This window comes from Oncorhynchus kisutch, linkage group LG20 (genome assembly GCF_002021735.2).
Source record: "Oncorhynchus kisutch isolate 150728-3 linkage group LG20, Okis_V2, whole genome shotgun sequence".
Taxonomy (NCBI): Eukaryota; Metazoa; Chordata; class Actinopteri; order Salmoniformes; family Salmonidae; genus Oncorhynchus; species Oncorhynchus kisutch.
Genome location: NC_034193.2, coordinates 34,683,436 through 34,706,916, shown reverse-complemented (window position 1 = coordinate 34,706,916; position 23,481 = coordinate 34,683,436). Strand labels below are relative to the sequence as shown.

Here is a 23,481-nt window from a genome sequence, read left to right as displayed (position 1 = left end):
TGTGCCAAATTCACATTACACAACTCCTACTTTCCAGAATGTTGAAATTCTCACAGGAAACAGAGATGTTATTTGTGTGCCAAATTCACATTACACAACTACTACTTTCCAGAATGTTGATAAAAATCTTGCATCATAGAGTGGCATGGTGGCCAAGCGGTAAGGCGTCGGTCTTGTAAACTGTAGAGAAATGCTAATTCTTATGTAGGTGACCAAACTATTGTTGATAAAGGGCTACAACTCAGAGTTGAGCCTGTGGGGTCCCCTACAGGATAGCTCCCGCATTACACTAATGGCCAAAACCAGCGCACACACACATGATCTCCGTTGTAGCTGAACGTTGAATGCCCGAAGAGGATTCTACGATGACGGACAGACTACTGAGCCAATGGCGGAAGACTACAGACTACACCCCAGCTGAACCAATCCAAAGATCCATCTTCCAGAATCAACCTACTTTCTTTTCTATATAATAGTGGTGTACTGATTGTAACGGCCTCTTCTTCTTCGTCTGCGCTTCCGTACGAACCAGCGGGAGAGCCGTAATTACGCTGTTCTAGATATCTTCACTCTGAATAAACTGTAGCTTGTCATACAATTTACCACCTTGTCTGAATCGATCCTTGACCGACTCGTCCGTCTACATATCCAATTACTAACAGAAATGGTAGCAGAGTATAGTTTACTAACGATCCAGTCGAAGTGAGTTGATTTGGGTGTGGGGAGGGGCGAGTTGGGGAAAGGACGATTCATTAAATAAATAAGAAAGACGGGTGAAGACTTTCGGGGGAGGGCAACAATTCTGCTCAACTCGGAAAACTGATTTCAAGGTGCACCATAAAAAAATAAGGTAAGCAAAAGCCTGTTAAATCAAACTTTGCATATTGTCGAATAGTCTGTCCAAATTTTTATCAGTTTTTCCGAGTAAGTATGAATTCTTGTGTAAATTTATAATTTGCTGACGAGTCGAAATAACAGTGTACGTGAACATATGTAGTAACGAACCGGCGACGGCCGGTGTGATTTAAATCATTGATGAGATATCAGTAAGGGGATAGCTAATTACTATTCATTAACTCTGGCGCCGAGGGGACAAATTGTAATTTTGGGACCCGTGACCCGGTCAGCACAGTCTGCTAGCTTTCAATGATGAGTGATCACTGTTTTGTCTTTGATAGTTCCGATAGGGGTCGGGAATAGAGATCAGTAGGGGATAGCTAATTACTATTCATTAAATCTGCAGCCGAGGGGACAAATTGTAATTTTGGGACCCGTGACCCGGTGTGGTTCAGTCTGATAGAGATTCACCGATCGGGGTCGGACATGTGTAATAATTCTGATAGGGGTCAGCTCGATAGGGATCAGGAATAGAGATCAGTAGGGGATAGCTAATTACTATTCTTCAAATCTGGCGCCGAGGGGGATAAATTGTAATTTTATCCTGTGGTCCGGTACGGCTCAGTCTGATAGAAATTCACTGATAAGGATCGGCTTTCAGGGGTCAGAGATATAACGTGCTGTTTTGTCTTGTTTTGTCTATTTGTAACTGTTTATGTTATGTTATGTTAAAATGCAATGTGGTTGTAATTGTTTCCATTAAGATTGTTGGTGGTTAGATAGAGGGAGAGAGAGAGAATTATAATAAGGGATATTGGATAAATCCGAAACTTCTATATTGTATGTACCTATGTTAATAGGTGCATGTATAAATGTATAATCAGGAATGAAATGACTGATGTATAATTGAAATAATATCTGAATATAATATTTAAATATTGAGACTAAATAGTCGAATAGATCCCTTGGTTGTGCGCTCCATAATGCTATACAAACCCATGCGTTTTTTCTCAACCTGAATATACGAAGGAGAAGCTCTGAGATAAGGCAGAGCACGAGCAATAGTGTCTCTTCGAATACCTCGTGGGCATTAATCAACGTCGGGCGAAGTATATGCTAACTATATTCAGATAGAAGGAGAGAATTTCGATTAAAACTACGATTAAATTCCGATTGAATTAAATTAAATTACGTTTAAAGCAAATTCACAATGGCGAACCCCAATACTCCAAAGCTGAGGTTTAATGAGTTCCTAGAACAAAAAATTGAATATAGATCAGGGGGACAGGAACAATGGAAGCCTATAAAGAAAGTTTGGGAGGGATTGAAGTTAAAATGGACACAAGCAGGTTATCTAGGGGGGTGGCCGCCAACAGGGGCCCAGCTGAAAACAATGGAATGTGAGTTGAGAGGGACGTAGCAGGAGGCCAGAGACAAGGAAGTTGAAAGAAATAAAAGCCATGTATTTAAGAACCAAGGGACCAAACAGAGAATGAACAGAAGGCGGGGCCATTGCGTCTCCCACTGGTCTGCTTACTGGCGTAAATGAAGATTTGTAAGAATCAAATCCTGTGCATGAAACACGCTTGATATTCATTCGGGGACTAATATCGATATGAATGAGGTCGGGGACAAAGCGAGTGTGGTACATGAGGTGTTTCAGTTGGAGCTGGAACCGGTGAGAATGTTGAAAAAGTCGCAGGCTTGCTGATGAGAGTTATATCATAGAATATTGAGGGGGGTGCATGACTGTTGGAAAGAGTGTTAAACTCTATTAACGCAAAATTCTTTTTGCGGATTTATATTATGAGGTTTGAACTATACTAATGTTGTAGAATTACATAATCAACATCTGAACATACTTACGTTAAACATGAATTGAGCCACTGAGTAATAGATAAGCTGTACACTAGGTACGGGGCGAAGGGTGTGGTCGATGTAAGACGGGAGTGGTGTTCTAACCAAATTATTTAGTTATTTTAATTCATTTACACAAGTACTTCCCGGGTATTGATTTTGGTTTGATTGTTCAGATAACATCATTGAAATTAAACAGGAGGTCAAGGTATACTAACATTAGAATCTGTTTTCATTATGGAGAACAATGAAAGGCCCGCAGAGTGGATTGCAGGCTGAGGTTTTCATGTTAAAGGGACCGTGCACATTTATCACAGTTGTGTGTGTCTGTCTAATGGCTGGGTATTTAAGAAGTATTTTGGGGAGACAATTTGGAGAAACACGAATAAGACATGAAACATCGAGACAAATTATTTGAGTTTGAGGGGATTATCATAATTATTAGGTTTTGTTTTTGTAGTAAATGTTTGGGTTAAGGGGATTTCCATGTTCCCAGAGACATGATATTTTAAAGAGGCACGCTCACATATGGAACCTTTATGAGTTTTTTATTTTATGAGTTTTAATTACACAAGTGATTTTTATTTTATTTTAAGGATAAAGGGTTCTTTAATATGTCTAATATGGTATGGAACACGAATGTGGGGGGATGGTGTAACCCGTGACCGGATTTCATGGCTCTCTCGGGTGGTCTGATCAGCCACAAGGGGGTGCCATTTGAATAATACATTTGTGGTCATGGGTAATACTGTTTAAAAAAAAAAAAAAAAAAAAAAAAAATATATTTTTTTGAAATTAATTTTTTTAAGGTAACTTAATTATAGTGGAGTTTACTTAACCTATATAAAGACTTTAGTAATTGCCACCATAGACATGTTTTTCTAAAAATAAAAATCCATGAGTTTAGATAAAGCCAAACAGTGGGACATTTAGTTAAATTGTGGAAACATGGGAAAAGGCAGACAGATGAGCCCTCCCCCGCACTGCAGAGACCTTGAAGGTTGGAGAGCAGAGAGGAGAAGTTTTAGAAGGGAGCCAGGACGAGCAAAGATAACGGAGTGTGTAGATAACAGTCACTGAGTGGAGACAAAAGGGAGAATTGGACATGTGGAAAATTTAAAGGGGCGCTCCTACATGATAATGTCAGAACAGAAGGATAATATACTAATCTTACCTAAGTCATTATTTAGAGTAGGTAAGGTTGTTACCTGGGCATAGCCAGGTATCAAAAGGGGGATAGGTAAATTGTGGTCTAGGATAGGATGGGGCCTATTGGATAAGAAACTAATATTTTAAAAAATGTAGTTAACAAATGGGCATAGAAGTTAAAGATAGAATCAGATAAAACATGAGAAACTGTTTGTTAACCAAGATAAAACATGAGAAACTGTTTGTTAACCAAGCCTGTATGTCCAGCATTTTATGCATTATAGGTGAACTGCAGGTGAAGACACTCAATCCAGTCCCAGAGGCTTGTTGGGGGGACCATACCAAGGTCTCCTGGTGACAGCTAGCTGAAAGAGCTACCCGGATTCATATCGCACGGCGGGAGGGTAAGACACACTGACACTATCGAACAATAAACAGTGTTCGAGAGGAGAACTGGAATTAACAGAATTCCGGGGGCCATCTCTCGAATGAAGAAAATCCTCCCTGTCCTGTCACCCCTGTTTTTGTTCATAGAAGTGAAGATGTGTCTGGCTCTTGCTAAGTGATGTGTTCTCGGGGAAAGGGTGGGGCTTCACATGGAAGCTGTTTGTCTGAGCTGTCTTATCGTGGGTGACATCCCAAATAACACAGCTCCGGATGAATCAGTACCCGAAGCCTCAGCTGGTTTGACCACCCTGGCTCACGGGTTGACAGAAAACACTGGGGTGGATACTTCTCTGATTAATTGGGTTTGATAATATGTTTAGAAAATGGGGAAAATATTATGATCACTGTATTGTGGGCTACATTCACCTGTGTGACTGTTTTAGTTTTATGGGGCTGTTGTCTAACTCCCTGTCTGAGGCCTTATTTCCAGGACTCTGGAGAAATCGATGGAAATAGATGGTGATGTACCAGCGGATTCCAGGTTCTGACCCGTGGAATGCTGAATGTATGTCTACAGAACAAGTGGACGAAAATTATAAATGAAATTATATTAAATTGGGAGGGTGTCCGTATGGGGATTACAGGATAACCGACTTGGGACAGTTCTGGGATTGGAAGAGAGGGTATCCTTATAGCATAGGGGATCCCACAAAGGTGGATAGGTTTTCCATGATATGGGAAAACCTGGGAGCACTGTTGAACTTTGTAAAGGTGATGAAATCTTGCTAACCATCAAAACTATTAAGCTCTCTGATGCAGGCACTTACACCCTCGGACTACAAAGGACCGGGACAGACACGATGGGTGTGTTTTCTATTAAGGTGCTGCCAAAACCAGAGGTCCCAGATGAACCAGGGCCAGACACACTCCTCTACCACCCCTGGACCGAACCTGCCACCACTATTAAAAAATCCCATTCAGGTAATTAATGTTAGACTATTCAGCTATTGATCAATTAGGCACTGAGACTGGTGTTATTGGTAGGGACAATTTGTGGCTTTCTTATGAGGTACAGTTAAGACCCTGAAAAGAAAGGACTACATGAGTTACATGAAACATTGGTCATGATGGACCTGTTCTGGCTACACACCCATTTGCTATAGGAGAAGGAGAGGGGTGGTTGTGTATTCTGAGAGGTTTATACCTGGTTGAGGCCAATTCAACTCTCTGTTCCTCTTTGAGCCTTGTGTTTCCTACAGTACCTCCTCATCGGGCCCCTTGGGGTGTTGAGGCATATGGGGGCAATTACAGTTGCATCACGGGTACAGGTAATGGCATTGATTATGGGAGATTGCCTGAAGCTGATTGCAGTAGTAACATAACCATTAATTCCACTTGGCCAGTTACAGGCCTAAACCAAACTAGTGGTCTGGCTGATGTGTGGTGGATCTGTGGACCCAAAAGAGTGCTGAGACCCATTCTTAGAGGAGACTGGCAAGGTACGTGTGCTCTGACCAGTTTGATAATTCCACTGACCATTGTTGATGTTACTGCTGAACAGTTGTTGGGTTCTGTATCCAGGGGACCTGAAAACATTCCATCCCATGGGAGACATAGAAGTAGTGCTCCATGGACAGAGGATGTAGTTGACATACACACTAACCTGTTGGGAGTGCCGGTGGGGGTTCCTCATGAGCTTCAGGCCTTGGGCAGGAATGATGGATTATAGGTCCAGCCATAGTGGATGCAAGACAGACTGCATGGATTCATTACATCTACTATGATCAACAGCGTTTTGTTAATTACCCCCGTGATGCACTCACTGGTATGTCTGAACAGTTTGAGGCCACATCTAGGGTTGCCAGACAGAATAGACTTGCTTTGGATATGCTTCTTGCCAGTCAGGGGGGCGTATGCAAGATGTTCGGTGAACAATGTTGCACGTATATTCCTAATAACACCAGTCCAGATGGTAGTATATCTAAGGCCCTTAGTGGGCTTGATGCACTATCTGCTGAGATGAGGACCATGGCGGGGGTGGAGGAGTCTGGCCTGTTCTCTTGAGTGGGAGCCTGGTTTTGGTAAGTACACTAGAATGGTGGTTACTGGATTTCTGACCCTTATTTTTGTTATTTGACGTGTTGTGCTTCTTGCATCATACCGTGTTTTAAGAAGTCTGTTACAGATGTGGTGAAGGCTTCAGGCATGATGATGCCTTTGCTTGATGCTCCAGTTGGAGATGCTGATACTGAAGCATGCTTTCAGGGGAGGATGAGACTGACTGAGGATGACCCATGGTATGCTGTGGGCGAGGTAGTAGAATAAATCTTACACCACCACAGTTCCTTGTTATACATCTTTATGATGGGTTTTCTTTCCAGTATGTTTGTTCTCCCTGTTGTGAAGGTTTTGAGTCCCTGGGTGGCATGAAGCCCAACTGGTGCAGGATAGGAGTAGCTGAGAGGACCAGATGGTTTATAATAATGCTTTGCTTTGCTTTGCTTTACTCTGTTTTCCATGACCAAAGTTTTATCCGGTATCTTACATGTCAATAAACAATAAAGTGTTATCCTGTTTTTGCTAAGTGACACCCTTGTGGGTGTCAAAAGGGGGACTTAAATTTCACACAATTTTTTATTTTTTAAAGTTCTGTTTTTGAATGAGCTGTTCTCTTTTGACATGAAGGTATTTTAAACTCTGTGACTGTTGTATGATTCATTGCTGAATTTTTGTTCACACCCTGGGGGGTGTGAAAAAGAGGGATTATTGGTTCCTGTGTTTTACATTATAGCCATTACCATATATATGATTGAAGATTATCTGCTGTTGGCTTGTGTTGATGTATGCAAGTGTTATGCAACATAGCTGACTTGAAACATTGTTAAAAGTGTCAGGTGTTAGGTGTTAGGTTTACATTATATCTGCTGTTGCCTTATGGGGATGTATGTATGTGTTATGCAAGTGGATCATTCCGCCTGACTTGCCTAGTTTAAGTCACATCTCTTTGGAGATGTGAAGAGAGGGAATCACAACTTTTTCCTGCGGGAAAAAAGTTGGCTTATGTAGACAAGCATTTACTTTTATTTTGAGCTGTTGTTCTCCGCTCTGTAAAATGAGGGTTGTAAGTTCCTAGGTGGCTGGTAGCCAACTTAGTACATAGTGGGATTGAATGGAGAACATGATGTAATACATATATCTATTTCTGTTTAAAACCGTGCCTTATTTCATAGTCCCCTTGGGAGAAGTTTCTCTTTGTGTCTGGATCCAGTTAGGTTGTGTCACGTCTCTGGTGAGACGTGAAGAGAGGGTTTTGTAGAGAAATGCTAATTCTTATGTAGGTGACCAAACTATTGTTGATAAAGGGCTACAACTCAGAGTTGAGCCTGTGGGGTCCCCTACAGGATAGCTCCCGCATTACACTAATGGCCAAAACCAGCGCACACACACATGATCTCCGTTGTAGCTGAACGTTGAATGCCCGAAGAGGATTCTACGATGACGGACAGACTACTGAGCCAATGGCGGAAGACTACAGACTACACCCCAGCTGAACCAATCCAAAGATCCATCTTCCAGAATCAACCTACTTTCTTTTCTATATAATAGTGGTGTACTGATTGTAACGGCCTCTTCTTCGTCTGCGCTTCCGTACGAACCAGCGGGAGAGCCGTAATTACGCTGTTCTAGATATCTTCACTCTGAATAAACTGTAGCTTGTCATACAATTTACCACCTTGTCTGAATCGATCCTTGACCGACTCGTCCGTCTACATATCCAATTACTAACAAAACCGAAGATCATGGGTTCAAATCCCATCTGTGCCTTACTGAAAGATTGCTGGTACCATGTGAAGGTTCTTTCACTGGAGGACTTTGAAGATAATTTTTTTTCTTCTCAAAATGGCAACCCTGCTATAATATAGTAAGGGGATGTGCCTCTATGGTAGAGCTAATACTTGAAATGCATGCGCTCTGAAGTTCATCCCCAAATTTTCTGATGAGTATATTTAGTTGTGAAATTAGCTTTTACACAACTCTACTTTCCAGAATGTTGACATTTTAAGAAGGAAATAGATGTGCTAAGTCATCTGTTTTTGTAAACTGAAGCACATGGGTTCAATCCTGGGTTCAAGCCTTGTTCGACGTTTATGGAAGCTAGATGATATTTTGGAAATGTACTTTCATTAGAACAGTGTAAAGAAAGGGTCAATTTGTATTGATATGGCCACTACGACCTGTATGCTCTAGCCGGCTGGCCCTCGCTACATATTCGTCGCCAGACCCACTGGTTCCAGGTCATCTTTTTAGTCTATGCTAGGTAAAGCTCCACCTTATCTCAGCTCACTGGTCACGATAACAACACCCACCCGTAGCACACGTTCCAGCAGGTATATCTCACTGGTCATCCCCAAAGCCAACACCTCCTTTGGCCGCCTTTCCTTCCAGTTCTCTGCTGACAATGACTGGGACGAATTGCAAAAATTCGTTCCAGTGTTGCCAACTTAGCGACTTAGTCGCTGTATTTAGCAAGTATTCAGACCCCTCTGAATACTTGCAGACATTTTCATTTTACTCACTTTTTGTCTCTTCCACAATGTTATTCCTCACTCCTACAGTGTCCATTACAATTACATGCACATGGACAATTATGCAAATTAGGTGATGACATCATTTAGCAACTTCTAGCGACTTTTACGACAGCCAATAGCTACTTTCCTTACTGAGGTGTTGGCAACACTGCTAACTTTAAACATCGGCTATCTGAGCAGCTAACTGATCGCTGCAGCTGTACAAAGCCCATTTGTAAATAGCCCACCCAATCTACCTACCTCATCCCCATATTGTTTTAATATACTTTCTGCTCTTTGCACACCAGTATTTCTACTTGCACATCTGCTCATCTATCACTCCAGTGTTAATTTGCTAAATTGTAAATACTTCGCTACTATGGCCTATTTATTGCCTTACCTCCATTTGCACGCACTGTATATAGACTTTCTTTTTTTCTTCAATTGTGTTATTGACTGTAGGCTTGTTTATTCCATCTGTAACTCTGTGTTGTTGTTTGTGTTGCGCTGCTTTGCTTTATCTTGGCCAGGTCGCAGTTGAATATGAAAACTTGTTCTCAACTAGCTTACCTGATTAATTATAGGTGAAATTAAAAAAAATAAGAAAAAACAATTTCTTTCACAGAAAGGGGATGTAGCTCAGTGGTAGAGCGCATGCTTCGCATGTATGAGGTCCTGTGTTCAATCCCCAGCTTCTCCATTAAAAATTTTGCAATGGCCCATCTCCTACTTTCCAGAATGTTGATATTCTCAGCAGGAAACAGAGACGTGCTAAATAATTTGCTCTTGTAATCTGAAGAACATGTGTTCAATCCCTGTTCGTACATGTATGTAACAGAAGTGGCATGGTTGCCAACTTCAATTGCATCATTTTCAAAAACTGATGTTCATTGGTTAGATGACTGTCCATACTTGCTTGTATTTAGAATTGCTGCTATCATTTCATTGTAGTTTCAATCGAGTGGTCTATATAAAAAGTACATTGTATTAATATTGCATTTTATCTGCAAATAAAATTGGATCGAAGCTCAGAGGGGGAGTGCATGCTATTTTAGTATGAGGTCCTTGGTTCAATCCCAAGGTTCTCCACTGAGTATTTGTGTGCCAAATTCACATTACACAACTCCTACTTTCCAGAATGTTGAAATTCTCACAGGAAACAGAGATGTTATTTGTGTGCCAAATTCACATTACACAACTACTACTTTCCAGAATGTTGATAAAAATCTTCCATCATAGAGTGGCATGGTGGCCAAGCGGTAAGGTGTCGGTCTTGTAAACCGAAGATCATGGATTCAAATCCCATCCGTGCCTTACTGAAAGATTGCTGGTACCATGTGAAGGTTCTTTCACTGGAGGACTTTGAAGAGAATTTTTTTTTTCTCAAAATGGCAACCCTGCTATTATATAGTAAGGGGATGTGCCTCTATGGTAGAGCTAATACTTGAAATGCATGCGCTCTGAAGTTCATCCCCAAATTTTCTGATGAGTATATTTAGTTGTGAAATTAGCTTTTGCACAACTCTACTTTCCAGAATGTTGACATTTTAAGAAGGAAATAGATGTGCTAAGTCATCTGTTTTTGTAAACTGAAGCACATGGGTTCAATCCTGGGTTCAAGCCTTGTTCGACGTTTATGGAAGCTAGATGATATTTTGGAAATGTACTTTCATTAGAACAGTGTAAAGAAAGGGTCCATTTGTATTGATATGGCCACTACGACCTGTATGCTCTAGCCGGCTGGCCCTCGCTACATATTCGTCGCCAGACCCACTGGTTCCAGGTCATCTTTTTAGTCTATGCTAGGTAAAGCTCCACCTTATCTCAGCTCACTGGTCACGATAACAACACCCACCCGTAGCACACGTTCCAGCAGGTATATCTCACTGGTCATCCCCAAAGCCAACACCTCCTTTGGCCGCCTTTCCTTCCAGTTCTCTGCTGACAATGACTGGAACGAATTGCAAAAATTTGTTCCAGTGTTGCCAACTTAGCGACTTAGTCGCTGTATTTAGCAAGTATTCAGACCCCTCTGAATACTTGCAGACATTTTCATTTTACTCACTTTTTGTCTCTTCCACAATGTTATTCCTCACTCCTACAGTGTCCATTACAATTACATGCACATGGACAATTATGCAAATTAGGTGATGACATCATTTAGCAACTTCTAGCGACTTTTACGACAGCCAATAGCTACTTTCCTTACTGAGGTGTTGGCAACACTGCTAACTTTAAACATCGGCTATCTGAGCAGCTAACTGATCGCTGCAGCTGTACAAAGCCCATTTGTAAATAGCCCACCCAATCTACCTACCTCATCCCCATATTGTTTTAATATACTTTCTGCTCTTTGCACACCAGTATTTCTACTTGCACATCTGCTCATCTATCACTCCAGTGTTAATTTGCTAAATTGTAAATACTTCGCTACTATGGCCTATTTATTGCCTTACCTCCATTTGCACGCACTGTATATAGACTTTCTTTTTTTCTTCAATTGTGTTATTGACTGTAGGCTTGTTTAGTCCATCTGTAACTCTGTGTTGTTGTTTGTGTTGCGCTGCTTTGCTTTATCTTGGCCAGGTCGCAGTTGAATATGAAAACTTGTTCTCAACTAGCTTACCTGATTAATTATAGGTGAAATTTAAAAAAATAAGAAAAAACAATTTCTTTCACAGAAAGGGGATGTAGCTCAGTGGTAGAGCGCATGCTTCGCATGTATGAGGTCCTGTGTTCAATCCCCAGCTTCTCCATTAAAAATTTTGCAATGGCCCATCTCCTACTTTCCAGAATGTTGATATTCTCAGCAGGAAACAGAGACGTGCTAAATAATTTGCTCTTGTAATCTGAAGAACATGTGTTCAATCCCTGTTCGTACATGTATGTAACAGAAGTGGCATGGTTGCCAACTTCAATTGCATCATTTTCAAAAACTGATGTTCATTGGTTAGATGACTGTCCATACTTGCTTGTATTTAGAATTGCTGCTATCATTTCATTGTAGTTTCAATCGAGTGGTCTATATAAAAAGTACATTGTATTAATATTGCATTTTATCTGCAAATAAAATTGGATCGAAGCTCAGAGGGGGAGTGCATGCTATTTTAGTATGAGGTCCTTGGTTCAATCCCAAGGTTCTCCACTGAGTATTTGTGTGCCAAATTCACATTACACAACTCCTACTTTCCAGAATGTTGAAATTCTCACAGGAAACAGAGATGTTATTTGTGTGCCAAATTCACATTACACAACTACTACTTTCCAGAATGTTGATAAAAATCTTCCATCATAGAGTGGCATGGTGGCCAAGCGGTAAGGTGTCGGTCTTGTAAACCGAAGATCATGGATTCAAATCCCATCCGTGCCTTACTGAAAGATTGCTGGTACCATGTGAAGGTTCTTTCACTGGAGGACTTTGAAGAGAATTTTTTTTTTCTCAAAATGGCAACCCTGCTATTATATAGTAAGGGGATGTGCCTCTATGGTAGAGCTAATACTTGAAATGCATGCGCTCTGAAGTTCATCCCCAAATTTTCTGATGAGTATATTTAGTTGTGAAATTAGCTTTTGCACAACTCTACTTTCCAGAATGTTGACATTTTAAGAAGGAAATAGATGTGCTAAGTCATCTGTTTTTGTAAACTGAAGCACATGGGTTCAATCCTGGGTTCAAGCCTTGTTCGACGTTTATGGAAGCTAGATGATATTTTGGAAATGTACTTTCATTAGAACAGTGTAAAGAAAGGGTCCATTTGTATTGATATGGCCACTACGACCTGTATGCTCTAGCCGGCTGGCCCTCGCTACATATTCGTCGCCAGACCCACTGGTTCCAGGTCATCTTTTTAGTCTATGCTAGGTAAAGCTCCACCTTATCTCAGCTCACTGGTCACGATAACAACACCCACCCGTAGCACACGTTCCAGCAGGTATATCTCACTGGTCATCCCCAAAGCCAACACCTCCTTTGGCCGCCTTTCCTTCCAGTTCTCTGCTGACAATGACTGGAACGAATTGCAAAAATTTGTTCCAGTGTTGCCAACTTAGCGACTTAGTCGCTGTATTTAGCAAGTATTCAGACCCCTCTGAATACTTGCAGACATTTTCATTTTACTCACTTTTTGTCTCTTCCACAATGTTATTCCTCACTCCTACAGTGTCCATTACAATTACATGCACATGGACAATTATGCAAATTAGGTGATGACATCATTTAGCAACTTCTAGCGACTTTTAGGACAGCCAATAGCTACTTTCCTTACTGAGGTGTTGGCAACACTGCTAACTTTAAACATCGGCTATCTGAGCAGCTAACTGATCGCTGCAGCTGTACAAAGCCCATTTGTAAATAGCCCACCCAATCTACCTACCTCATCCCCATATTGTTTTAATATACTTTCTGCTCTTTGCACACCAGTATTTCTACTTGCACATGATCATCTGCTCATCTATCACTCCAGTGTTAATTTGCTAAATTGTAAATACTTCACTACTATGGCCTATTTATTGCCTTACCTCCATTTGCACGCACTGTATATAGACTTTCTTTTTTTTCTTCTATTGTGTTATTGACTGTACGCTTGTTTATTCCATCTGTAACTCTGTGTTGTTGTTTGTGTTGCGCTGCTTTGCTTTATCTTGGCCAGGTCGCAGTTGAATATGAAAACTTGTTCTCAACTAGCTTACCTGATTAATTATAGGAAAAATGTAAAAAAATAAGAAAAAACAATTTCTTTCACAGAAAGGGGATGTAGCTCAGTGGTAGAGCGCATGCTTCGCATGTATGAGGTCCTGGGTTCAATCCCCAGCTTCTCCATTAAAAATTTTGCAATGGCCCATCTCCTACTTTCCAGAATGTTGAAATTCTCAGCAGGAAACAGAGACGTGCTAAATAATTTGCTCTTGTAATCTGAAGAACATGTGTTCAATCCCTGTTCGTACATTTATGTAACAGAAGTGGCATGGTTGCCAACTTCAATTGCATCATTTTCAAAAACTGAAGTTCATTGGTTAGATGACTGTCCATACTTGCTTGTATTTAGAATTGCTGCTATCATTTCATTGTAGTTTCAATGGAGTGGTGTATATAAAAAGTACATTGTATTAATATTGCATTTTATCTGCAAATAAAATTGGATCGAAGCTCAGAGGGGGAGTGCATGCTATTTTAGTATGAGGTCCTTGGTTCAATCCCAAGGTTCTCCACTGAGTATTTGTGTGCCAAATTCACATTACACAACTCCTACTTTCCAGAATGTTGAAATTCTCACAGGAAACAGAGATGTTATTTGTGTGCCAAATTCACATTACACAACTACTACTTTCCAGAATGTTGATAAAAATCTTGCATCATAGAGTGGCATGGTGGCCATGCGGTAAGGCGTCGGTCTTGTAAACCGAAGGTCATGGGTTCAAATCCCATCCGTGCCTTACTGAAAGATTGCTTGTACCATGTGAAGGTTCTTTCACTGGAGGACTTTGAAGAGAAAAAAAGTTTTCTCAAAATGGCAACCCTGCTATTATATAGTAAGGTGATGTGCCTCTATGGTAGAGCTAATACTTGAAATGCATGCGCTCTGAAGTTCATCCCCAAATTTTCTGATGAGTATATTTAGTTGTGAAATTAGCCTTTGCACAACTCTACTTTCCAGAATGTTGACATTTTAAGAAGGAAATAGATGTGCTAAGTCATCTGTTTTTGTAAACTGAAGCACATGGGTTCAATCCTGGGTTCAAGCCTTGTTCGACGTTTATGGAAGCTAGATGATATTTTGGAAATGTACTTTCATTAGAACAGTGTAAAGAAAGGGTCAATTTGTATTGATATGGCCACTACGACCTGTATGCTCTAGCCGGCTGGCCCTCGCTACATATTCGTCGCCAGACCCACGGGTTCCAGGTCATCTTTTTAGTCTAAATCAAATCAAATTTATTTATATAGCCCTTCGTACATCAGCTGATATCTCAAAGTGCTGTACAGAAACCCAGCCTAAAACCCCAAACAGCAAGCAATGCAGGTGTAGAAGCACGGTGGCTAGGAAAAACTCCCTAGAAAGGCCAATACCTAGGAAGAAACCTAGAGAGGAACCAGGCTATGTGGGGTGGCCAGTCCTCTTCTGGCTGTGCCGGGTGGAGATTATAACAGAACATGGCCAAGATGTTCAAATGTTCATAAATGACCAGCATGGTCGAATAATAATAAGGCAGAACAGTTGAAACTAGAGCAGCAGCACAGTCAGGTGGAAGTTGAAACTGGAGCAGCAGCATGGCCAGGTGGACTGGGGACAGCAAGGAGTCATCATGTCAGGTAGTCCTGGGGCATGGTCCTAGGGCTCATGTCCTCCGAGAGAGAGAAAGAAAGAGAGAAGGAGAGAATTAGAGAACGCACACTTAGATTCACACAGGACACCGAATAGGACAGGAGATGTACTCCAGATATAACAAACTGACCCCAGCCCCCCGACACATAAACTACTGCAGCATAAATACTGGAGGCTGAGACAGGAGGGGTCAGGAGACACTGTGGCCCCATCCGAGGACACCCCCGGACAGGGCCAAACAGGAAGGATATAACCCCACCCACTTTGCCAAGGCACAGCCCCCACACCACTAGAGGGATATCTTCAACCACCAACTTACCATCCTGAGACAAGGCTGAGTATAGCCCACAAAGATCTCCGCCACGGCACAACCCAAGGGGGGGGGGGGCGCCAACCCAGACAGGATGACCACAACAGTGAATCAACCCACTCAGGTGACGCACCCCCTCCAGGGACGGCATGAGAGAGCCCCAGCAAGCCAGTGACTCAGCCCCTGTAATAGGGTTAGAGGCAGAGAATCCCAGTGGAAAGAGGGGAACCGGCCAGGCAGAGACAGCAAGGGCGGTTCGTTGCTCCAGAGCCTTTCCGTTCACCTTCCCACTCCTGGGCCAGACTACACTCAATCATATGACCCACTGAAGAGATGAGTCTTCAGTAAAGACTTAAAGGTTGAGACCGAGTTTGCGTCTCTGACATGGGTAGGCAGACCGTTCCATAAAAATGGAGCTCTATAGGAGAAAGCCCTGCCTCCAGCTGTTTGCTTAGAAATTCTAGGGACAATTAGGAGGCCTGCGTCTTGTGACCGTAGCGTACGTGTAGGTATGTACGGCAGGACCAAATCAGAGAGATAGGTAGGAGCAAGCCCATGTAATGCTTTGTAGGTTAGCAGTAAAACCTTGAAATCAGCCCTTGCTTTGACAGGAAGCCAGTGTATGCTAGGTAAAGCTCCACCTTATCTCAGCTCACTGGTCACGATAACAACACCCACCCGTAGCACACGTTCCAGCAGGTATATCTCACTGGTCATCCCCAAAGCCAACACCTCCTTTGGCCGCCTTTCCTTCCAGTTCTCTGCTGACAATGACTGGAACGAATTGCAAAAATTCGTTCCAGTGTTGCCAACTTAGCGACTTAGTCGCTGTATTTAGCAAGTATTCAGACCCCTCTGAATACTTGCAGACATTTTCATTTTACTCACTTTTTGTCTCTTCCACAATGTTATTCCTCACTCCTACAGTGTCCATTACAATTACATGCACATGGACAATTATGCAAATTAGGTGATGACATCATTTAGCAACTTCTAGCGACTTTTAGGACAGCCAATAGCTACTTTCCTTACTGAGGTGTTGGCAACACTGCTAACTTTAAACATCGGCTATCTGAGCAGCTAACTGATCGCTGCAGCTGTACAAAGCCCATTTGTAAATAGCCCACCCAATCTACCTACCTCATCCCCATATTGTTTTAATATACTTTCTGCTCTTTGCACACCAGTATTTCTACTTGCACATCATCATCTGCTCATCTATCACTCCAGTGTTAATTTGCTAAATTGTAAATACTTCGCTACTATGGCCTATTTATTGCCTTACCTCCATTTGCACGCACTGTATATAGACTTTCTTTTTTTTCTTCTATTGTGTTATTGACTGTACGCTTGTTTATTCCATCTGTAACTCTGTGTTGTTGTTTGTGTTGCGCTGCTTTGCTTTATCTTGGCCAGGTCGCAGTTGAATATGAAAACTTGTTCTCAACTAGTACCTTGTGTAACATTACCATGGTTTTATATTGAACAATTTCGGAGCAAAGGGCAACATACCTTGGCGAGTTAAATACATTGTTTATATATGCCTATGTAGCGTGGTTAGTTCTGCATTGTGTACTTTTAATTGGGACGCTGCCACAACTGGAGGTCTGCTAGTTGAATTATTTTTTATTTGCCCTGCACACGAAGAGACAACACACATTATGTTAACCCTTGGCGCAGTCCTGGCTCTCAGGCACCTGCGCAAGCACATGGACACTCACTCAAACACTGTCCCAAGTACTCACATGTTACAATAGATACCCTAGTTAGCGAGCTTTGTGAACCTTGTTAACATAAATCTTTATATTACCCACATTGTAACAAATGTATGGTGCATAACAGTACCTTGTGTAACATTACCACGGTTTTATATTGAACAATTTCGGAGCAAAGGGCAACATACCTTGCAAGCCGAAGGTCAGGCAAAAGAGAACAATAAGGGGGTATGGAAATACAGATAACCTGCGATGGACCAAACCAAAATATACAATCACATGTATGTACAATATTGATATGAAAAAGTGTTTTTACACCAAAGAAAAACATTAGCTATGCAGCTGTAATTCAAGAAAAAAAATACACTGAATTATTATTATTATCAAATTATTAACATCCCCTCTTGACCTGGCCTATTTGAATTGGTCCTTGTTTGCAATTTGGTGCATAATCTAGGGGAACAACATCACACTACTACACCTATACAAATCTATCGACCACATCCATTTAAAGCAATGATTGTCAATTGAAAATGTGGTTGTTGTGTTATCCTGTTATCCTCTTAAGCACATTATTACAATATTTCCAAGCTCTGAATTGACACAAGGAACACCTTTGCAAAGATATTCGGTTAAAAATAAGAGTATGAATGACAATAAACGTATGATTTGGATTGTATGCATAATAGTGTAGTAAACAGTATCGCTCAGCGCGGGAACTTTTGGTGTTTGGAAAGTATCCGTTATAAGTCTCCATGACACGTATCACTTCGTTGTCTTGTTGGCAATAGTAAAAATGCATGACAGTCCGCATTGTAATGATTTAACAGGTGTTTTTCATGTTGTTTCTCACATTAAACAGACATTTGAGATCGGAATTGCTTACAGTTGTACCTACGACCTCAACACCCAATCTACTCACACGCGCAAATACTCACATTCAGACTCATACATACAGCTGTCCTTCTCTCCCCTTACATTCTTTCGTCTCCATTTTTTTTAACATTTGTCAGAGAAAATGACCATTTTGTGTATATTGCACCTTGCACTGACTTTACTGAACTCTGGAGAAAACGAACATTGCTGCTGGGTGAGGACATCTGACAATGTGCTCTCCCGTCCATTAGACATTTTGTCTGCAGGAACTCGCTCTTTTTCACTCGGTCCACTCGTCCAAGTGCCGATGTATTTGTGGCATGATGTGAACAGTACACATTTGTTGCACTACCAAGGTCTAATGGTTTTAAATGACTGTTTTGTATTGTCTGGAAACTCACTTGTAGAATTCGCTTGCGGTAGGTCTCTTAAAAAAGAGAAGCCGTACAATGTTATTAAACCGAGGTGCCTAGTTATTCTTCTTTTGTTGATATCAGGTAACGTGCAACCTAACCCTGGCCCTGATATACAATGTCTCCAAACCCCCTCTGATTTTAAATCAAGATCTGGTTTTGGTATTTTTCATTTAAATGTACGCAGCCTGTTGTCAAAAATTGATGGGGTTAGGATTTGGGCTAAATCAACTGATGCTGATGTAATTGTGTTTTCTGAATCCTGGCTCAGCAAGTCTGTTTTTGTGGTTACAATTTTTATCGCACTGATCGTTTTAAGAAAGGTGGGGGTGTGGCTATATATGTAAATACTAAAATTCCCTGTAAGTGTGACAAAGTCTGAAACTATATGTAAACAGTTGGAATTTCTTGCTTTGAATATTGACGTTTCAAAGGGTCTCTCTATAACTCTCTATAACTGTGATTGGCTGTTATAGACCCCCCTGTATTCTCGATGATGCATTTTCTTCTATGACACACCTTATGTCTAAACTTCTTTACAGTGAAATGATCTTGATTGGTACTTGTCATGTCCTGACCTTAGTTCATTTTTTTATGTCTCTATTTTAGTTTGGTCAGGTGGGCATTCTATGTTTTGTTCTGTGTGTTAGATTTCTATGTGTTTGGCCTGGTATGGTTCCCAATCAGAGGCAGCTGTCAATCGTTGTCTCTGATTGAGAACCATACTTATGCAGCCTGTTTTCCCACTATGGGTTGTGGGTAGTTGTTTTCTGTTTTGTGTGTATTGCACCTTGCAGAACTGTTCGTTTGTTGTGTTGTTGTTTTGTTCAAGTATTCGTATTTATTAAAAGCATTATGAATACTTACCACGCTGCACCTTGGTCCTCTTCTCCTTCTCCCGACGACAATCGTTACAGACCCTAGAAAGTTTTGGAAGGCTATTAAGTCTATGTCTGGTAACAGTAATGTTAATGAATTACCGTCATGTGTTTTGAAGGACTCTGTTGCTGAATATGACAACTGAAATGCTGAATTGTTTCAATGAGTTACTTTGTATCATCTGGTAGGCTGTTTGATTCAGTGTCCTCTGTCTCTGTACAACCCTGTGTGGAGGAACCAGTGAGAGCTGGTCAAACTTTTAGCTTTTTTGCCGTTCTCAGTGCAGGTGGTACATAAACCCCAGAAATCCTTAGATCAGAGAAAGCCTGCAGGTCCTGATCTTTTGGATCCCTGCTTTTTAAATTTGGCAGATGATTTCAAGGCTGAACCACTTACATATCTGTATTATTGATTTCTGTAAGGCTTTTGATACAGTTGATCATGCTATACTAAGGCAGAGATTGTCGAATGTAGGTCTTTCAGAGCATGCAGTTGCATGGTTTGCTAACTATCTGTCTGATAGAACTTAGTGCACTCAATTTGATGGGCTTATGTCTGTTAAATAGTCTGTCTTTAATGGTGTGCCCCAAGGTTCTGTACTTGGTCCTCTCTTATTCACTATTTATATAAATAATTTAGACAAAATGCGCAACTTCATTTTTATGCTGACGATACTGTTATTTACTGTTGTGCCTTGTCTCTTACAAAAGCTTTCCAGAACTTGCAAACTGCTTTTTATACTGTTCAACATACCTTGTGTCAATGGAAGCTTATCCTCAATACTGACAAAACTAAACAAATGGTGTTTTCTAAAGCAAGAAGTAGACCTCTAAATCTTTCACCTATTACCACCTGTCAAGGCAAAGAGATTGAGGTTGTAACCTCATATAAATATCTTGCAATTTTAATTGATGACGGCCTCTCTTAAATTGCATATTCAACAACTTACAAAATAATTGAAGCTGAAATTGGGATTTTATTTTAGGAATAAGGCCTGTTTTTCTTTTGAAGCCAGAAGGAGGCTAGTATCATCTACATTTATGCCTTTACTAGACTATGGGGATATTTTATATATGAATGCTTCCGCTCAGTGTTTGAGATCAATTGACACCCTTTACCATGGCACTTTGAGATTTATTTGCAAAACCCTTACGCACCACTACACTTTGTATACCAGGGTTGGCTGGCCTTTTCTAGTAACTCGTAGGCTCAGTCACTGGTATACTTTTATTTACAAAGCCAGCTTGGGTTTACTACCTTTTTATTTGGGCATTTTTATTGTTCAGATATGTGGTGGGTACTCTCTTCGTTCGCTGGACTTTATCCTGCTAACTGTTCCAAATGTCCGAACTGAATTTGGTAAAAGGGCTTTTGTGTATAAATAATGCACAGACACGCTAAAGCTGTACAGTGTAGTTTGAGTAGTCCGTTTCAATTATTTGCAGATGTATTCCCTATTATTTACAAATCTAAAGATCTAACATTTGAAATGAATGTGGCAGAACAGTTTAGCATAGAGTTCCTGTGGGAGTCTTCTCCTTCAGTCTTTTTTCCTCCTTGGCCTCGTTTCTCATTACATGGGATTTCCCCAGTGCCAACTTCACATGAGATGGCCACTGTCTACTGTCATGTAGTGCTGGATGACAGATATCGCTATGTCGCTGCTGTCCATGGTCCTGAAATATACAAACACGGCTATTTGCATATGTACGACCGTCCAAACTTGACCCCACACACAAACACACACATTGATGCTAATTTTTCACACACTTTTGAACATTGCACAACCTGCAACAAAACACTGAAAGAGCATTTTATTCCAAATGTGTTTGTGTTTGAATAAAGACCCGAAGAATGAAATCAATGTGTGGATGTTGATTGGACAATGTATATGTGCTTTGCGGAAGCCATTTTTTTTGCATTCCCTGTAGCGTGTATTTTACTGGAGTATGATCAGATTGCTTTGTTTAAATCAGAAAAGTCTGGACACACCTACTCATTTAAGGGTTTTTCTTTCTTTTTACAATTTTTTACATTTTAGAATAATAGCGAAGACATCAAAACTATGAAATAGCACAATTGGAATCATGTAGTAAGCAAAAAAGTAGCCATCCTTCTCCTTGACCACTTTGCACACTCTTGGCATTCTCTCAAACCTGTTCATGAGCTAGTCACCTGGAATGCATTTCAATTAACAGGTGTACCTTCTTAAAAGTTAATTTGTGGAATTTCTTTCCTTCTTAAAGCGTTTGAGCCAATAGGTTGTGTTGAGACAAGGAAGGGATGGTTTACAGAAGATATCCCTATTTGGTAAAAGACCAAGTCTCAAATAAGCAAAGAGAAACAACCGTCCATCGTTACTTAAGACATGAAGGTCAGTCAATAAGGAACATTTCAAGAACTTTGAAAGATTCTTCTAGTGCAGTCGCAAAAACCATGAAGCGTTATGATGAATCTGGCTCTCACGAGGAAGACCCCAGAGTAACCTCTGCTCCAGAGGATACGTTTAGTAGAGTTAACTGCACCTCAGATTGGAGCCCAAATAAATGCTTCACAGAGTTCAAGAAACACACAACTCAACATGCACTGTTCAGAGGAGAATGTGTGAATCAGGCCTTCATAGTCGAATTGCTCCATTGAAACCACAACTAAAGGACGGACACCAAAAATAAGAAGAGACTTGCTTGGGCCAAGAAACAAGAGCAATGGACCTTAGACTGGTGGAAATCTGTACTTTGGTTTGATGAGTCCAAATTTGCGATTGTTTCCTTTCACTGTTTGTGTAAAGAATCGAGGGTGTTTAGTTGTGTCACGACTTCCGCCGAAGTTGGTGCCTCTCCTTGTTCCGGCGGCGTTCGGCGGTCATTGTCACCGGCTTTCTAGCTACCACCGATCTACGCTTCTTTTTCCATTTGTTTTGTCTTGATTGTACACACCTGGTTCCCATTACGTTATAATTATTTCCCTATTTAACCCTCTGGTTCCCATGATGTTTTGTGCGTGATTGTTCCTTGTTGAGTGTTAGTCTTCTGTGTCATTGTGTGTTTTTCCCTGCGTGGAATTTATGATTGTTTATTTTTCGAGTAAACTACGTTATTTTACTCAGTTCTGTGTCCTGCGCCTGACTCCGTGCTCACCTCTGCACACGGACACTTGACAGAATCACGCACCAAAAATATGGAATCAGCAGGTGCACCCAGTCCTCCTGTACCAGTAGAGGAACGCGTCCAGCAGCACGCGACTATGCTCCAACATCTTGGCACAGCCATGGATTGCGTGCTGCTCACCATGAAACGATGGGAGAGAGGGGGTTTTCCCACACCTCCATCAACTTCACCCCAACCAACACCACAACCCACACCACTGTCCACCCCTCCGTCACCTGGACTTCAGGACCCTGGCTGTCAGCGTGGGATGGAATGAGAGGGCCCTGATCGACCATTACCGGTGTAGTCTATGTGGGGACATCCGTCGGGAGCTGGCTTGCAGGGACACCACCCTTACCCTCGACCAGCTGGATAACCTGTTGGCCACCCGCGGACGTCCGGATCGGGGTCCGTCCATTCCATCCCCCAGTACCTCCGATCCTACACTGTACTTTTGGTAATACTTTGTGAGTAGGCAACAAATACAATCATCTTAAATTGACATGTTGAATTTCTTTGCCATAGTAAATTGTATATTGCGCAAATTTCCCTAATGCGGACAGTGTGTGTTACTACCTTACACAAGCTTGCATTTTCACCCTATAAATCTAAGTGGAATTACACAAAATGTTAACCTCAGATTGGTGATGTTAGTCTAAACGTTTATAGACATCACGATGACAAGATTGATTGTTTTAAACAAATCTGTCACGACTTCCACTGCTTTCGGCGGTCGACATCACCGATCTTCTAGCCATCGCCGATCCACCTTTCATTTTCCATTTGTTTTGTCTTGTTTTCCCACACACCTGGTTTACATTCCCTCATTACTAGACCGGGTGTGGCTCTCGACCCGAAACCTGCCCCTCCGCCTGCCCTGCCGAAAGCTGGGTCCGCGGTTTGTGGGGCCGTTTAATGTCCTGAGGAGACTGAACGAGGTGTGTTACAGGTTACAGCTCCCACCCGATTACCGTATTAACCCCTCAATCATGTGTGTCACTTCAGGCTGGTGGTGGCTGGT

General features: G+C 41.4%; 6 non-coding genes across 6 annotated transcripts; all 6 read left to right on the top strand.

Moving 5' to 3' along the window:
* The first annotated feature begins 9,426 nt into the window (after positions 1-9,426).
* trnaa-cgc (transfer RNA alanine (anticodon CGC)) lies at positions 9,427-9,498 on the top strand. Its single transcript has one exon. It is a non-coding gene; the product is annotated as a tRNA-Ala (tRNA).
* Positions 9,499-10,040: 542 nt separating this feature from the next.
* trnat-ugu (transfer RNA threonine (anticodon UGU)) lies at positions 10,041-10,112 on the top strand. The gene has a single exon. It is a non-coding gene; the product is annotated as a tRNA-Thr (tRNA).
* Positions 10,113-11,482: 1,370 nt separating this feature from the next.
* Positions 11,483-11,554, top strand: trnaa-cgc (transfer RNA alanine (anticodon CGC)). The gene has a single exon. It is a non-coding gene; the product is annotated as a tRNA-Ala (tRNA).
* A 542-nt stretch (positions 11,555-12,096) lies between these two features.
* On the top strand, positions 12,097-12,168 carry trnat-ugu (transfer RNA threonine (anticodon UGU)). Its single transcript has one exon. It is a non-coding gene; the product is annotated as a tRNA-Thr (tRNA).
* A 1,377-nt stretch (positions 12,169-13,545) lies between these two features.
* Positions 13,546-13,617, top strand: trnaa-cgc (transfer RNA alanine (anticodon CGC)). Its single transcript has one exon. It is a non-coding gene; the product is annotated as a tRNA-Ala (tRNA).
* Positions 13,618-14,159: 542 nt separating this feature from the next.
* Positions 14,160-14,231, top strand: trnat-ugu (transfer RNA threonine (anticodon UGU)). Its single transcript has one exon. It is a non-coding gene; the product is annotated as a tRNA-Thr (tRNA).
* The last annotated feature ends 9,250 nt before the right edge of the window (positions 14,232-23,481 follow it).